We start from the raw sequence: 18,033 nt of genomic DNA, 5'->3' as shown, positions 1-18,033 counted from the left end.
AGGTGAGGTAGGAGGATCACTTGAGCCCAGGAGGTCAAGTAGAGAAAGTTATTTCAATACTTGACTGGAAATTTTAATAACTTTTTTGATTAAATTTCTCTAACAGGCTGAGTACAGTGGCTCATGCCTGTAAGCCCAGCACCTTGGGAGACTCAGGTGGGAGGATCCCTTGAGCCCAGGAGTTTGAGACCAGTCCAGGCAACATAGTGAGATCCTACTCTCTACAAAAAGTTTAAAAATCAGCCAGACATGGTGGTGTGCACCTGTCATCTCAGCTACTTGGGGGCTGAGGAGGAAGGATTGCTTAAGCCTGGGAAGTTGAGGCTATGTGATCAATCAGGTGAGCCATGATCACTCCAGTCCAGGCAACAGAGCAAAATCTAGTCTCAAAAAAAAAAAAAAAAAAAAAAAAAATCTAAAATAGTTTAAAAACTTAGTTTCTTTTTTAGAATTTATAACTTTACTCATAAAATATCTGAAGAGAATTTTTGCTGACCAAAGAAATGCTATAATTTTGTTCCAACAGTTTTACTGAGTTGACTGTTATTCTGAGGCTGCAACATTCATTATTCAACTCAGCTATAAAGAAATAAATATATAACAAGAAGAATGGCAAGCTCTATGAAGAAAAATAAACGAGAGTTTAAGGTATGTAATAGGATGAGAAGAGATAAGATGGGGTCAAGACCTTTTAGATAAGATGGCTAGGACAGACCCTAGAGATGTAACATCTGGGGAGACACCCTAATTTAAAAAGTGAGTAACGCAAATCTCTGGAGAAGTAGCTGTGATCCTAGCAATTTGATGTCAACCTTAAGAAAAAAATAATAATAAAAGAAAGGCCACTGGCCGGGTGAGGTGGCTCATGTCTGTAATCCCAGCACTTTGGGAGGCCGAGGCTGGAGGACTGCCTCAGCCTAGGAGTTTGAGACCAGCCTGGGCAACATGGTGAAACCCTATCTCTGCCAAAACCACAAAAAATTAGCCAGGCATGGTGAGGTGCATGCCTGTGGTCCCAGCAACTTGGGAGGCTACGGTGGGAGGATCGCTTGAGCCTGGGAGGCTAAGGCTGCAGTGAGCCAAGACGGCGCCTACACTCCAGCCTAGGTGACAGTGTGAGAGCCTGGCTCAAAAAAAAACAAAAAGGATGTTTGCCTGTAGTAAGGACTTTACACAAACTCTTATTAGTCAAAGTTTGAAATACTGCCTCTCCATCCCTGGTGATGTCCTAAAATGTTCTTCCCTTTATCACTTTCTTGGGTTCCCTTCTCCTTGAACCCCACTGCAACCCAAGCTTAGCAGAATGTTTAATAATTAAACACCAGTGTTAGGCACTCTTCTAGGTGCTAGAGAGACAGTGATAACTAGAACTTGATTCTGCCCTCAAAGCATTAGTGGATTTAGGAACATTTGTGTCTTTCCATTTTGAAACATTAATTTTGCATATACCAGATCAAAAGCCTTTAGTAATCACTTCCAGATCTTTATCTACAAATTTCATGTTTTTAATCTCTTTCTGAAGCTCTAGTATTGTTAAATGCCTGCTACGTGTGCTGCCAGAACTTAAAATTCAGATTATCCAAAATTTACTTCATTAGCTTCTCTCTTCAACCCATGCTCCCAATTTCCATGAACGATAGCAAAGTCTGACAATCCGTGGTTCTTCCTTTCTCCCTCAGGAACAGTTTACTTTCTCGGCTTGGCATTCAGGATCTTCCACAATCCACAATGTCTGTTACTCATGAGCTCTGTGGCTCTGTCAAAATGATCTGGTCGCTGAACATTTGAATATGTTGCATACGAGGAAGGACAGGCATGAAAAGTAGTGGAAGCAAGGGGAGAGGAGAAAGTTTGGTATTGCTGATCATAATGTGTGATGCTAGATGGGAAAGGAGATGATGTTGACGAAAGCAGCAGGGCAGATCTTAGAGTTTTCTATCTTGTATACCCAACTAAAACGTCAAGCTTTCTTTTTTTAATTTCTTCTCACAGAACCAATTCAGTAAGAAAGGAGTTAGAACATTCAGTGGGTTATAGGGAATGACTAAAGCAGTATCTTATTTTAACCTAGAGCAGCTATGTTAAACTATTTGAATAAATAAATGAACTGGAAGGGGTTGGTAGCAAAAATATTACATACTCAAAGTCATACACACATTTTTTTTTTTTCTTGAGATGGATTCTCACTTTGTCACCCAGGCTGGAGTGCAATAGCATGATCTTGGCTCACTGTAACTGCCCAGGTTCAAGCAATTTTCCTGCCTCAACCTCCCAAGTAGCTGGGACTATAGGCATATGCCACCATGCCCAGCTAATTTTTGTATTTTTAGTAGAGACAGGGTTTCGCCATGTTGGCCAGGCTGGTTTCAAACTCCTGACATCAGGTGGTCCACCCGCCTCGGCCTCCCAAAGTGCTGGGATTATAGGCGTGAGCCACTGCGCCCAACCCAGAGTCACATACTCAGTTGCTCACATTTACAATGTAGAAGATGGATTTAAATAGGGAGAGGTAAGGCTGAAGGTTGGGAGACCACAAAGGTCATTAAAAAGTCCAGACAAGAGGTGCATGCCACCATGGCCCAGCTAATTTTTTAATATTTTTTTTTGTAGACACAGGTCTCACCACGTTGCCAGAGCTGGTCTTAAAAAATCCTCTGGCCTCAGCCTCCCAAAGTGCTGGGATTATAGGTGGGAACCACTGGGCCCAGGCTGTACGGTCTATTTCAAAACAGATAGGAGAGGACTGTTGCATGTTCTCACCACAAAGTGATCAACATGTGAGATGATGGATACACTGATTAACTTGATTTGATCATTACACAAAGTATATGTATATCAAAACATCACACTATACCCCAGAAATATGTATATTATGTGTCAACCAAAAATCAAACTAAAAGAGATAATGGAGTTCCCAACAGTAGGAATGGGAAAAAAAGGTAAATTTGAGAAACATTTTTTTCTTTTTTTTGCTTCTATTCACTATCAATACTATTATTATAGTTTGACAATTTATGTATTTATTTGCACAGAGTCTTACTCTGTGGCCCAGGCTGGAGTGCAATGGTGCAACTGCCACTTACTGCAGCCTCAACCTCCCAGGCTCAAGCGATTGTGCCACCTCTTTCCAAATAGCTGAAAATACAGGTGCACATAACCATGCCTGGCCAATTAAAAAAAAAAAGCTTTTAAAAAAAATTTTTTTTAGTAGAGATGAAGTCTTGCTATGTTGCTCAGGCTCAGGCTGTTCCTGAACTCCTGAGCTCAAGTGATTCTCCTGTCTCAACCTCCCAGCCTCTCATACCTGGGATTACAAATGTGAGCCACCACACCTGGCCAGAGAAATATTTGGGAAGTTAATTAGTGAAGCCTGGTACTGACTCGATTTGCAAGCACCGGGGAGGAGCAGGTGGAGAAGGAATCCAGTCTGATTCTTGCATTGGATGACCAAGAGAAGCTGAGTCAGAAAGTGAATCCAGGCCAGGTGCGGTGACTCATGCCTGTAATCCCAGCACTTTGGGAGGCCTAGGCAGGCAGATGACCTGAGGCCAGGAGTTTGAGACCAACCTGGCCAACATGGGGAAAACCCAACTCTACTAAAAATAGAAAAATCAGGCGGGTGTGGTGGGACATGCCTGTAATCCCAGCTACTTGGGAGGCTAAGACAGGAGAATCGCTTGAATCTAGGAGGTGAAGGTTGCAGTGAGCCGAGATGGCGCCACTGCACTCCAGCCTGGGCAACAGAGGGAGACTCTGACTCAAAAAAAAAAAAAAAAGCAAATCCCAAAATAAGAAAATGGGGGAAAAAAAACAGAAATGCCTTAGTTTTACTCATATAAGCCTGAGGGACTTCTGGGGATGGCCAAGGGCAAATGTGCAGCAAACATTTGTATACATCAGTCGATAACTCAGAGGGAAAGTATGGGATTCTGTTATCAGACTATAGGAAGTATCAGCAATTAAAAACTAGGAAAGTAGGCCAGGCGTGGTGGCTCATGCCCGTTATCCCAGCACCTTGGGAGGCCGAGGTGGGTGGATCACCTGAGGCCAGGAGTTCAAGACCAGGCTGGCCAACATGGTGAAACCTGTCTCTACTTAAAAAAATACAAAAATTAGCCAGGTGTGGTGGCACAAACCTGTACTCTCAGCTACCAGGGAGGCTAAGGCATGAGAATCAATTGTACCTGGGAGGCGGAGATTGCAGTGAGCCATGATCACACCCTGCACTCCAGCCTGGATGATAGAGCAAGACTCCGTCTCAAAACAAACAAACAAAAAACAAAACAAACAAACAAAAAAACCAAACTAGGAAACTGGATGTGCCTGCTACAGATGAATTATACCGAATGATGACAAGCAGCAGGCCAAGCATCCTATAATAGAGAAAAATGAAAGAAGAATGGAAGAAAACCAGAAAAGTAGCCAAATGACAGCTAATACTAACTGATCATTACCATTCTAGGTTACTGTGTCAGCCTCTTCACATGAATTGCTTCACTGAACCCTCCCCAAAACCCTAAAAGATAGTCCTTTTATTACAATGTTTTAGATGAGGAAGCTGAGACAGGTATTGCATGATAGCTGAGAATGGGTGTAGAGTCAGACTGCCAGAGTGCAAATCCTGGCTTTACAAGCTATATGTTTCAGTTTCCTATAGTTTAAACAGGAGATAGCAATATCAAGGCCATAGGGTTTCATAAATTAATTACCACGTTAAGTGCTCAGAATGGTGCCTGGTGCAAAAGCAGCACTCAAATACCACTAGGTGGGAGTATAGAGAATGTCAAAGAAATGCAATATGTACTGTCAAATGATAACCTGCAGAATAAACTAGTATTTGACCGGATTTCTACCCCTTTTATATATAAATATGTGTGTAAGTATATATATATTTATGTACGTGTATAGACCAGATGCTTCCAAGGTGAATTCACAATACAAATGTTCCCCTAAAAATGCTACCCTAGGCCGGGCGCGGTGGCTCAAGCCTGTAATCCCAGCACTTTGGGAGGCCGAGACGGGCGGATCACGAGGTCAGGAGATCGAGACCATCCTGGCTAACACGGTGAAACCCCGTCTCTACTAAAAAATACAAAAAAAACTAGCCGGGCGAGGTGGCGGGCGCCTGTAGTCCCAGCTACTCCGGAGGCTGAGGCAGGAGAATGGCGTAAACCCGGGAGGCGGAGCTTGCAGTGAGCCGAGATCCGGCCACTGCACTCCAGCCCGGGCTAGAGCGAGACTCCGTCTCAAAAAAAAAAAAAAAAAAAAAAAAGAAAAAATGCTACCCTAATTCATCAAGCAGAAAGACACTTCAACATATTAATGATTTTTAAAATTTCCACTGTTAATTGGTAGATGAAATAAGATTAAGCCTGAATGAGGCTTTTTCTGACACTGGATAGTTTATAATCATGTAAACATATCTCTCAAGACAATAAAGCAATATTTTAAATATTTATTGACAGCTACAGACTCTGTTTTGCATTTTGAGGCTGATTCACTATTTAATTTTCCAAATGAGGAGACCATTCAAAAGGCCTACATTGAAAGAGAAATCAAAACAAATCCCTAAACGTAAATATTTACAGCCTGTATAATACTCATATAAAGATATAGCAGAACTAGTTCTTTTAACCACTTTGGTGTTATAATGTGGGAAGATCAGAACCTACTAAGTTCTAAACTCATTTCCTCTCTACTCAACACAGTAAAAGACCCTGGTATCAGAGAAATAACAAACAAAGGTTTAATTATTGAACTATCCAGAACAAAACAGATATTAAGAGGATAAAAAGTTCACATGTGCTTTACAGATCAGATTATGAAGGATTAAAAAAACTGAAAATCAGCTGTAACTTACTAAATTTAAGAATTACACTTAAGCGGCCGGGCGTGGTGGCTCACGCCTGTAATCCCAGCACTTTGGGAGGCCGAGACGGGCGGATCACGAGGTCAGGAGATCGAGGCCATCCTGGCTAACACGGTGAAACCCCATCTCTATTAAAAAATACAAAAAACTAGCCGGGCGAGGTGGCGGGCGCCTGTAGTCCCAGGTACTCGGGAGGCTGAGGCAGGAGAATGGGTAAACCCGGGAGGCGGAGCTTGCAGTGAGCCGAGATCGCCACTGCACTCCAGCCTGGGCGACAGAGCGAGACTCCGTCTCAAAAAAAAAAAAAAAAAAGAATTACACTTAAGATATCAAATTGTTTTAAAGGTTGCCTTCCTGGCCCTTGGCATTGATTACTACTGCCATCTAGCAGAAGGTCCAAAAATTAAAATTATGAGAACTGTAAAAAATCATAAGGACATAATTCCAATCTCCAAATAGAAAGACGTTTAACATATTAATAATTACTTAAATTTCAGGCCGGGCACAGTGGCTCCCACCTAAAAACCCAACACTTTGTGAAGCTGAGGCAGGTGTATCACTTCAGTCTAGGAGTTTGAGACCAGCTAGGCCAACATGGCGAAACCTTGTCTCTGCTAAAAACACAAAAACTGGCCAGGGGCAGTGGCTCACACCTGTAATCCCAGCACTTTGGGAGTCCAAGGCGGGTGGATCACCTGACATCAGGAGCTCGTTACCAGCCTGACCAACACAGTGAAACCCTGTCTCTACTAAAAATACAAAAATTAGCTGGGCCTTGTGGTGGGTGCCTGTAATCCCAGCTACTCAGGGAGATGAGACAGGGAGAACTGCTTGAACCAGGAGGCAGAGGTTGCAGAGAGCCGAGATTACGCCACTGCACTCCAGCCTAGGCGACAGAGTGAGACTCCCTCTCAAAAAAAAAAAAAAAAAAAAAAAAAAAGAAGTGAAGGGAGAAATATTCAAGGAAATATATAGCTTAAAGAAAAAACAAGGCCGGGTGTTGTGGCTCACGCCTGTAATCCCAATACTTTCAGAGGCTAAGGCAGGCAGATTGCCTAAGATCAGGAGTTCCAGACCAGCCTGGCCAGCATGATGAAACCCCATCTCTACTAAAAATACAAAATTAGCCAGGCATGGTCGCGCATGTCTATAATCCTAGCTACCTGGGAAGGCTGAGGCAAGAGAATTGCTTGAACCCAGGAGGCAGAGGTTGCAGTGAGCCGAGATCACACCATTGCACTGCAGCCTGGGCAACAAAAGCGAAACTCCATCTCAAAATAAATAAATAAATAAATAAAATTTAAAAATAAAAAAAAAATCAGCTGGGCATGGTAGTGCACACTTGTAGTCCCAACTACTTGGTAGGCTGAGGCAGGAGAATGCTTGAACCCAGGAGGCAGAGGTTGCAGTGAGCCAAGATTCCAGCCTGGAGACAGAGCAAGACTCCATCTCAAAAAAAAAAAAAAAAAAAAAGTTCAGGACCAGATGGAATCAGAGCAGAATTCTACCAGACATTCAAAGAATTGGTACCAATCCTTTTGACACTATTCTACAAGATAACGAAGGAACTCTCCCTAATTTATTCTATGAAGCCAGTATCACACTAATACCAAAACCAGGAAAGGACATAACCAAAAAACAAAACTACAGACCGATATCCTTGATGAACATAGATGCTAAGATCCTTAACAAAATACTAGCTAACTGAATCCAACAGCATATCAAGAAGATAATCCTCCATGATCAAGTGGGTTTCATACCAGGGATGCAGGGATGGTTTAACATATACAAGTCAATAAATGTGATACACCACATAAACAGAATTAACAACAAAAATCACATGATCATCTCAATAGATGCAGAAAAAGCATTTGACAAAATCCAGCATCACTTTATGATTAAAACTGTCAGCAAAATCAGCATATAAGGGACATACCTTAATGTAATAAAAACCATCTATGACAAACCACAGCCAACATAATACTGAATGGGGAAAAGTTGAAAGCATTCCCTCTGAGAACTGGAACAAGACAAGGATACCCACTCTCACCACTCCTCCTCAACATAGTACTGGAAGTCCCAGCCAGAGCAATCAGACAACAGAAAGAAATAAAGGGCATCCAAATCAGTAAAGGGGAAGTCAAACAGTCACTGTTTGCTGAAGACATGGTCAATTACCTTGAAAACTCTAAGGACTCCTCCAGAAAGCTCCCAGAACTGATAAAAGAATTCAGCAAAACTTCTGGATACAAGATTAATGTACACAAATCAAGAGCTCTTCTATACAGTCAATAGCAACCAAGCAGAGAATCAAATCAAGAACTCAACCCCTTTCACAATAGCTGCAAAAAAACCCCAAAACCAAAAACAAAAAACAAAAAACTTAGGAATATACCTAGCAGGCTGGGCGGTGGCTCAAGTCTGTAATCCCAGCACTTTGGGAGGCCAGGGCAGGTGGATTACTTGAAGTCAGGAGTTCGAGACCAGCCTGGTCAACATGGTGAAACCCCATCTCTATCAAAAATACAAAAAATCAGCCAGGCGTGGTGGTGCACGCCTGCAGTCCCAGCTACTTGGGAGGCTCACGCAGGAGAACTGCTCAAACCTGGGAGGTGGAGGTTGCAGTGAGTCGAGATCGTGCCACTGCACTTTAGCCTGGGCGAAAGAGCAAGGTTCCATCTCAAAAAATAAAGAAGAAGAAAAAAAAGAATATACCTAACAAAGGAGTTGAAAGACCTCTACAAGGAAAACTACACAACACTGCTGAAAGAAATCATAGACAACACAAACAAATGGAAACATATCCCATGTTCACGGACGGGTAGAATCAGTATTGTGAAAAAGACCACGCTGCCAAAAGCAACGTATAAATTCAATGCAATCCCCATCAAAATACCACCATCATTATTCACAGAACTGGAAAAAACAATCCTAAAATTCATATGGAACCAAAAAGGAGCCTGCAAAGCCAAAACATGACTAAGCAAAAAGAACAAATCTGGAGGTATCACACTAACTGATTTCAAACTATACTATAAGGCCACAGTCACCAAAACAGCATGGTACTGGTATAAAAATAGGCACACAGACCAATGGAAGAGAATAGAGAACCCAGAAACAAACCCAAATACTTACAGCCAACTGATCTTCGACAAAGCAAACAAAAACATAATAGTGGGGAAAGGACACCCTTTTCAACAAATGGTGCTGGGATAATTGGCTAGCCACATGTAGGAAAAATTAAACTGGATCCTCATCTCTCACCTTATACAAAAATAAACTCAAGATGGATTAAGGACTTAAACCTAAGACCTGAAACTAAAATTTCCAGAAGATAACACTGGCAAAATCCTTCTAGACATTGGCTTAGGCAAGGATTTCATGACCAAGAACCCAAAAGCAAATGCAATAAAAACAAAGATAAATACCTGGGACCTAATTAAACTAAAGAGACTTTGCACAGCAAAAGGAACAGTGAGCAGAGTCAACAGACAACCCACAGAGTGGGAGAAAATCTTCACAATCTATATATCTGACAAAGGACTAATCCAGAATCTACAACGAACTCAAATCAGTAAGAAAAAACCAAGCCCATCACAATGTGGGTAGGCTAACGACATGAAGAGACAATTCTCAAAAGAAGATACACAAATGGCCAACAAACCTATGAAAAAAATGCTCAGCATCACTAATCATCAGGGAAATGCAAATCGAAACCACAAAATGATACCACCACACTCCTGCAAGAATGGCATAACTGAAGAATCAAAAAAAAAACAGTAGATGCTGGCATGGATGCAGTAAACAGGGAACACTTCTGCACTACTGGTGGGAATGCAAACTAGTACAACCACTATGGAAAACAGTGTGGAGATTCCTTAAAGAATTAAGAAGTAGAATTAACATTTGATCCAGCAATCCCACTACTGGGTATCCACCCAGAGGAAAAAAAGTCATTATTTGAAAAAGATACTTGCACACGCATGTTTATTGCAGCACAATTCACAACTGCAAAATCATGGAACCAACCCAAATGCCCATCAATCAACAAGTGGATAAAGACACTGTGGGGTGTGTGTGTGTGTGTGTGTATGTGTCTGTGTATATATGTATACACACGTGTGTATATATATATATATATATATATATATATATATATATATAATGGAATACTACACAGCCATAAAAAGGAATGAATTAATAGCATTTGCCATGACCTGGATGAGACTGGAGACTATTATTCTAAGTGAAGTAACTCAGGAATAGAAAACCAAACATCATATGTTCTCACTGATATGTGGGAGCTAAGCTATGAGGACACAAAGGCATAAGAATGATACAATGGACTTTGGGGACTTGGCCAGGGGTGGGGGGGGCAAGGGATTAAAAGACTACAAATATGGTGCAGTGTATACTGCTCAGGTGATATGTACACCAAAATCTCACAAATCACCACTAAAGAACTTACTCATATAACCAAATACCACCTGTACTCCAATAACTTATGGAAAAATAATTTTTTTTTTTTAAAATAGTCTCCCTCTCTTGCCCAGGCTGGAGTGCAGTGGCACAATCTCGGCTCACTGCAACCTCCACCTCCCAGGTTCAAGTGATCCTCCTGCTTCAGCCCCCCTAGTAGCTGGGACTACAGGCACGCACCATCATCCCCGGCTAACTTTTTTATTTTAAGTAGAGACAGGGTTTTGCCATGTTAGCCAGGCTGGTCTCAAACTCCTGACCTCAGGTGATCCACCTGCCTCGGCCTCCCGAAGTGCCGAGATTATAGGCGTGAGCCACGGTGCTTGGCCAAAAAATAATTTTTTTAAAAAAAAGTCACTGCCCCCTCCAAAGAGGAAAATTACAAGAAGCTACATTAGCTGAGCACTGTGTTGCATGCCCATAGTCCCAACTACTCAGGGGGCTTAGGTGGGAACATCACTGGAGTCCAGGAGTTTGAGTTCAGCATAGGTAACATAGTGAGACCCCCAACTCTAAAAATAAATTTAAAAGTAAAATAGTAATGAAACTACAGAATAAACAGTCTCTTCTCTAGAACAGCAATGCTTTGATATAATTCAAAACGCATCAACTATGAACATATAAAACTGAATGCAGAAGTCACAAAAAATTTTAAATTATAAGATTAGAATTCAAAGAAATTTTACTCTTAAAATTAATTTAGGTTTTGTTTCCAAATATCACAGGAATATTCATTTACCTTTGTTATTAAAGATATTCCAGTGGAAAAGTTTGAGAAGCTCCAACCTATGGTGACTTAGGTTATTTTCACAGTAATAAAAATGTCTAACTCAGCAACCATTTACTGTGAATTTCTTTTTCTCTTATCGTCCCTATGAAACTTCATGGCATAGGATGTTTTACTCTTCTTTATACCTTCCTGTGGTAGGCTGAACATTGGCCCTCAAAGATACATAGGTCTTAATTCCTGGAACCTGTGACTGTTTCATGATATGAAAAAAGGGGCTTTACGAAAGTATCTTGAGATGGAGAGAGTATCCTTGATTATCTGGGGGATCCTTAATATAATCATAAGTGTCCTCATAAGAGAGGCAGAGGAAGATGTGACTACAGATGAGAAAGTGATATGATGACAGAGTGATGTGCTGTGCGGAAAACAGCCACAAGCCAAGGAAGACAGGCAGCCACTACAAGCTGAAAAAGGTAAGGAAATGGATCTTCCTCTCAGAGCCTCCAGGAGGAACTGGGCCTGCAACACTTTGACTTTTGCCCAGTGAAACTGATTTCATACTTCTGACCTCCAGAACTAAAAGAGAATAAATGAGGCTGGGCAGGTGGCTCATGCCAGTAATGCCAGAACTTCGGGAGGCCAAGGTGGGAGGACTGCTTGAGCCCAGGAGTTTGAGACCAGCCTGAGCAGCATAGTGAGACCTCATCTCTACAAAAAAAAAAAAAAAAAAAAAAAGGAAGAGGTGACTCTCTTGAGCACATCTGCACTCCCCTTTCTTGTGTACTTTTCACCAAAGGGGAAAAAGAGAAAGAAACAAAGGCAGAAAGAATAAATGTGTGTCATTCGAAGTCACTAAATTTGTTGTAATTTGTGACAGTAGCTATATGAACTAAATACAGCCTTCTGACAGTTTAGCGATAATCTGTACATAATCTGCCCTAAAATACTGAACAGAATTAACATAAAGGCCATTCCAGTTCAGATTTATCAAAATTCTCCTGTATTTTCTACCGAGTAAATGAAAAGATCTTAAATACACAGAAATCACTGAAAATGTAGTTCTTTAAAGCACATAGGGGAAAAGCAAAAAAGCGGTAGTATCTTCAGTCGTATTTGCAGTTCATAGTGTCAGTTGCAGAAATAGCAGTCATGACTTCAGTACAAAAACACAACTCAAAAACTTCATGGGTTTGGCACAGTGGCTCGTGTGTAATCCCTGCCACTTGGGAGGCTGAGACAGCAGGATCACTTGAGCCCAGAAGTTCGAGGCTGCAGTGAGCTAAGACTGCGCCACCGCACTCCCGTCTGGAAAAACACCCTGCATGGATCATAATACAAAGTGAGATAAAAGAACCCACAAAGTACTTACATGGGCTTGATTTTACTTTTGCTTTACAATAGCTACAGCAATCTAAGGTAAGAATACAAACCAGATACGTAACATAGCTGCACTCACAGGGAATACTTTCCTGAATACTGACCAAAAAAATAAGCGGTCCATAAACATTTCTCACTTAAACCGTACTTGACTGCAAGTTAATACTGTTTTACTCGGCCATAGCTTTTAGTGACTTTTTAAACAATTTCAAAAAGTAAAGTTACTACTGTTTTACTCAGCCAGGCTTTTATTGACTTTTTAAATAATTTCAAATTAGTAAAGAAAACGGCCGGGCACGGTGGCTCACGCCTATAAGCCCAGCACTTTGGGAGACAAATGCGGGTTAATCTCCTGAGGTCAGGAGTTCGAGACCGGCCTGACCAGTATGGAGAAACCCCGTCTCTACTAAAAACACAAAAATTAGCCGGGCGTGGTGCCAGGCGCCTACAAACCCGCTACTCGAGATGCTGAGGCTGGAGAATCGCTTGAACCCGGGAGGCGGAGGTTGCAGTGAGCCAAGACAGCCTCACTGCACTCCCGCCTGCGCGACAGAGCGAAACTCCATCACAAAAAAAAAAAAGAAAAGAAAAAAAGAAAAACAGGAGTAACATTTTACAAGTTATACCATCTTTTAATTTTACATCCATGGAAGCTGAAGGCTGCAATTTGGCAGAGACAAGCTAAAGAAAACACAAGAATGAGTAACGTCTAACACTGCTTCTTCCTGTGAAAATAACACTCACAGTACCTACCTCTTTAGATAGCAATGTGGTTTAAACGATATAATAAACCAGTTGCTGGTATCCTACCAAATCCCATACTACGGAGGTCTCTTCCCAAGAGAAAATCTGCTTTCTGGCCTACGAAAGAATTACACTAAACTCAGAAGGTGGTGGAGAGAGTATCCGCGGAGAGTGAAGAGCAGGAGGAAACAGGTCTTTCCCTGAAAATGAACAAGGGCGGTTTGGCTTTTACTGAAAAATGCCCCAGAGGAAGTGCTGGGAACGGCAACGGCAACAGGAGCCTCACCCGCAGAAGATTCTTTGGCCAGGGCCAGCACAGGTTTGACCCGGTGACTCCCACTGCGGAGCGAGACCTCCAACACGTGCACGCTCCGACCAGACCTCCCACGTCCCTCCTAGCTCCCGCGATAGATGTCCAGCGACTTTAGCCTTCTAGACTCAACCACGGCGTCGCCGCTCGTCGAGAGGGCTGCCCATCCCGGGGACCCGGCCCAGCCTGGCCCAGCAAAATATACCTCAGTAGCCAGCCCTCAACCTGTACCGGAGAAAACGCAAGCTGCGCGGCAGCTTAGAGCGGTCAACTGGAACCCCGCCTCGACCTCTCTGATTGGGTAATGCACACAAGAAGATCAAGAGGATTGGTCGGCTGCAGAGAGGCGGGCCGTAACGCGACGCGAAAGCAGTGGGGCAAAGAGGCCCGGGGAATTCTTGCTAGCTTCCGATTGGATGAGAGCAGAACAGCTGCCCCTTCGTAGACCCAGCGTACGTACAACTCTCACACCACCACGCCATACGTTTCGTTAGCGGAAGTGTAATGGCCCCATTGGTGGGATGCGTGGCCAATAAAGGGCAAGAATAAGGCGGTTTCCTCCTTTCTCCTGGTTGACTACATTCATCCGCTAGTACTGATGTACGTGAGTTTTAGCATTTAGACGTTCGAGTTTCCACCGAGCCAGAGTTGGGTAGAGAGTTATTAAGGTCACTAGGAGACTAATGCGGGGAGAAATAATTTAGTAGTTAGACTCAGGCCCTGAAACTGCCACTCGTGTTCAGAAAGTCTACGTAATACCTTAGTGTTCGCACGCGAAGAAACCAGCCCTTCAGGCCGGGCTGAAAGTGGTTTAGGAATCCTCTGGCTCTCATTGGGTGAAAAAGCTATCAGTTTGAAGGTAGCTCCGCCTCGACTCTAGGGAACTCTGGGATTTGTAGTCCGGAACTTTCGCGTCCTGTCGCTTTAAATGTGGTTGTTACTAGAGTTCTTCCGTATTATTAATAACACCCGTTGACATTTATTGTGGTTTTGATGTGTTCCGTTGGACTTTTTATCCTTTGGTTTATCAGCAGCATTAAAGACAACATTTAAGAAATGTGTAAACACTGCATGTATGTTCCTAAACAATAAATGTTAGTGTTTCCAACAATTTACTGCTGTGCCTGGCTCTATGCTGTATGTTCCTGATTACTGTACTAAGTAGATACTAAAATTATTTATTTCTAAAACTTTTGCTGTTACAACAGAACAGTCAGATTTTCATATTAGTGTCCATTTACGATTATTTGAACCCTTACATTTAGCGATTATGTGTACTGCGATGGCATGGGTAGCAGCTGCTTACATGAGTCAAGTGTTGATATGACATGAAGCAGAACTGGCTGCTGTCTTCACAGGAAAATAGGGGTATGCTTAAAATGTCAGGCAAGACCACCATCAGGAGGAATACACATTGTGTATTATTAAAGACTGTATTATAATGTCTATTTTCAGCCTTTATTAAAACAGTTTAGGACAGGCTTTTCCTGACTCTATAGAATCCTGAACTCTTCTGTGAGCTAATTTAGCAGTATTTCATGTTTGTGTCTAGCAAAAGTAAAACCATTAATAAATACCAAAAACTTCCTGAGTAGACTTTTCACTTTCGAAAAATTTTAGTATTTTTTTCCTACTTTACATGTAATACAAACTTACAGTAGAGAGGGGTTTCACCGTGTTAGCCAGGATGGTCTCGAACTCCTGAGCTTGTGATTCACCTGCCTCAGCCCCCCAAAGTGTTGGGATTACAGGCGTGAGCCACCGCGCCCGGCCGTATTTTTTGTGTAGACAGAGATTTCCTATGTTGCCCAGTCTGGTCTCGAACTCCTGAGTTCAAACGAGGCTCCTGCCTCGGCTTCCCAAAGTGCTGGGATTACAAGCTCATGCTCCTTCTTATTCCCAATAAATGAAGAGCAAAATTGGGTGTAAATCATCGATATATTTAATATACATATTAAATATATATTAAAATATATAACATTAAATATATTAAATATATTGTATATTATATTAAATTTATAATATAAATTATAAAAATATACAATACAATATAAATTATATTATAATTTATAACATAAGTTTATATAATATTTAATAATGAAAATAAATATACAATGTATATATTATATAATGTGTTATATAATATAATGTATAATATATGATGTTATCTATAATGTATAATATATAATATGTATGTTATATAACATATATAATGTATTATATAACACATAATGTATATATTATACATATAATATATAATGTATTATAATACATTGTATAATACATTATATAATACATTGTATTATATAATACATTATATATTATATGTAGATATATATGTATATGATATATAATATATAATACATTGTATATTATATATAATAAATATAAATATACAAATATAAAATAAAACAAATAAATTTATAATATAAATTTATAACAAATTTATAACATATTTAATATATATTTTAATATTCTATATGATGTAGTAGGTGAAATGTATGGATGTGGTGAAGATGACTCTGTGGCAAAAAAGCAGAATTATCATTTTTAATGCTTTTCATTGGCTAGCATTTTAGTGGTGTTTTCCTTTTGCCTCTTATTTTAAATCAGTAGTTCATTTAACATGTTAATTAAATGTCATATAACTAAGAATAAACACCATTAAAAACTGAATCAAGGCTACTGTGGTTAGCACTGTTCAGCTGAATGATAGATCAGCTGAGTGACTAAACTGTGGCCACATTTGGCTGATTTATATTCTAACTGTTCTCTCGGCACTTTTGGAAGCTTCTAAAATGTTTCATTTATTTATTTATTTTTGAGATGGAATCTCCCTCTGTCACCCAGGCTGGAGTACAGTGGCACAACCTCGGCTCATTGCAACCTCCACCTCCCCAGTTCAAGCAATTCTCATGCTTCAGCCTCCCAAATAGCAAGGATTACAGGTGCGTCACCACGCCCAGCTAATTTTTTCTATTTTCCGTAGAGACTGTTTTGCTATGTTGGCCAGGCTGGTCTTGAGCTCCTGGCCTCAAGAGATCCACCTGCCTTGGCCTTCCAAAGTGCTGGGATTACAGGTGTGAACCACTGAGCTGGCCAAAATGTTCTATTTTAAAGAAAAAAAATTATTATGTTGAGAATTTAAAAAACATATTTAAACAGGCACCATTACTACCTTTAACAGTGTGAACCTATGAATCATCTTTGTACTCTGTTGGGAAATAGTTTAAGAAGTGAACTCAGGCTGGGTATGGTAGTGCACACCTGTAATCCCAGCAGTTTGGGAGGCTGAGATGGGAGGGGACTGCTTCAGCCCAGGAGGCAGAGGTTACAATGAATCATCATCTTGCCCCTGCATTCCAGCCTGGATGACAGAGTGAGACCCTGTCTAAAACAAAACAAAACAAAAGAACCAAGTAAACTCAAAGTGAGATGAATGAAATGGCTCTTGAGATGTAGGAAGAGAATACTACAACCCTTATTTGTATATCCTTTTTATTCTCAACATTTTTCTTTACATTTCTGTGTTTTTGAAACTTTTGTGTATAACAATATAAGTTTTTTTAAAAATCTTTTTTTTTTTTTTTTTTTTTTTGAGACAGAGTTTTGCTCGTTGCCCAGGCTGGAGTGCAGTGGTGCGATCTCGGCTCACTGCAACCTCTGCCTCCCGGATTCAAGCGATTCTCCTGCCTCAGCCTCCCCAGTAGCTGGGACAGGCATGCGCCACCACGCCTGGCTAATTGTATTTTGAGTAGAGACAGAGTTTCTCCATGTTGGTCAGGCTGCTCGAAGTCCCGATCTCAGGTGAGCCACCATGCCTAGGCCCCCCCACTTTTTTTTTTAAATAGGGGCGGGGTCTCACTATGTTGGCCAGGCTGGTCTCAAACTCCTGGCCTCAAGTGGATCCTTCCACCTCGGCCTCCCAAAGTGCCGGGATTACAGGCATGAGCCACCAAGCCTGGCCATTTTTGCAATGTATATGTAAAAATATATATGTATTGAGTACATGGTAAAATTTTTTTGAGAAGTATGTGATCAAAACTGTATTTGGAGGTCAGTGATTTAGGACATGACAACTGCAGTTTAAAGGTCTTGGGAGGGGAGAAGTCAAAGAAAAACACACAAATGTTTTAATTAGTATCTGATATGAAAGAATGGTGTTGGCCAGTTAGCTCAGGTGGTTAAAACTGTGGAAAGAAAATAATCTCAGGACCCCAAAATCACTAAGCCAAAAGGAAAAGTCAAGCTGGGAACTGTGTGGGGCAAACCTGCCTCCCATTCTATTCCTCAATGAGATAGCTGCAAGAATAAAACAACTGCTTACCTCCTTCATCACAATTTGCCACAAGGAAATTCCTTGTGGACTTCCTCCCTACTTCAAGTTATTCCGCCTTTCCAGACTGAACCAATGTACATTACTTGTATTAATTGGTGTCTCGTCTCCCTAAAATGTATAAAACCAAGCTGTGCCCCGAACACCTTGGGCACATGTCCTCAGGACCTCCTCAGGCTGTCATGGGC

The 18,033-nt window shown here is 41.2% G+C and overlaps 1 protein-coding gene across 6 annotated transcripts in view; it reads right to left on the bottom strand.

Annotated features, from left to right (window-relative positions):
- WDR89 (WD repeat domain 89) overlaps nucleotides 1-13,892 on the bottom strand; it is a 49,049-nt gene extending 35,157 nt beyond the window's left edge. The window contains exons 1-2 of one of the 6 annotated variants that reach the window (XR_004057387.1): nucleotides 13,486-13,767; nucleotides 13,209-13,316 (exon numbers count right to left, since the gene is read on the bottom strand). The gene's annotated coding sequence lies outside the window, so the exon portion shown is untranslated. Of the gene's footprint in view, nucleotides 1-13,208; nucleotides 13,400-13,485 lie in introns of those variants that run through there. The other 5 variants (XM_030931040.1, XR_004057389.1, XR_004057388.1 and 2 more) reach the window with 5 other exon arrangements.
- Nucleotides 13,893-18,033: the final 4,141 nt, after the last annotated feature.

The sequence above is a fragment of the Rhinopithecus roxellana genome, chromosome 5 (assembly GCF_007565055.1).
Source record: "Rhinopithecus roxellana isolate Shanxi Qingling chromosome 5, ASM756505v1, whole genome shotgun sequence".
NCBI lineage: Eukaryota > Metazoa > Chordata > Mammalia > Primates > Cercopithecidae > Rhinopithecus > Rhinopithecus roxellana.
Note: the sequence above shows the minus strand (reverse complement) of the source record. Positions and strands in the feature narration are given on the sequence as shown.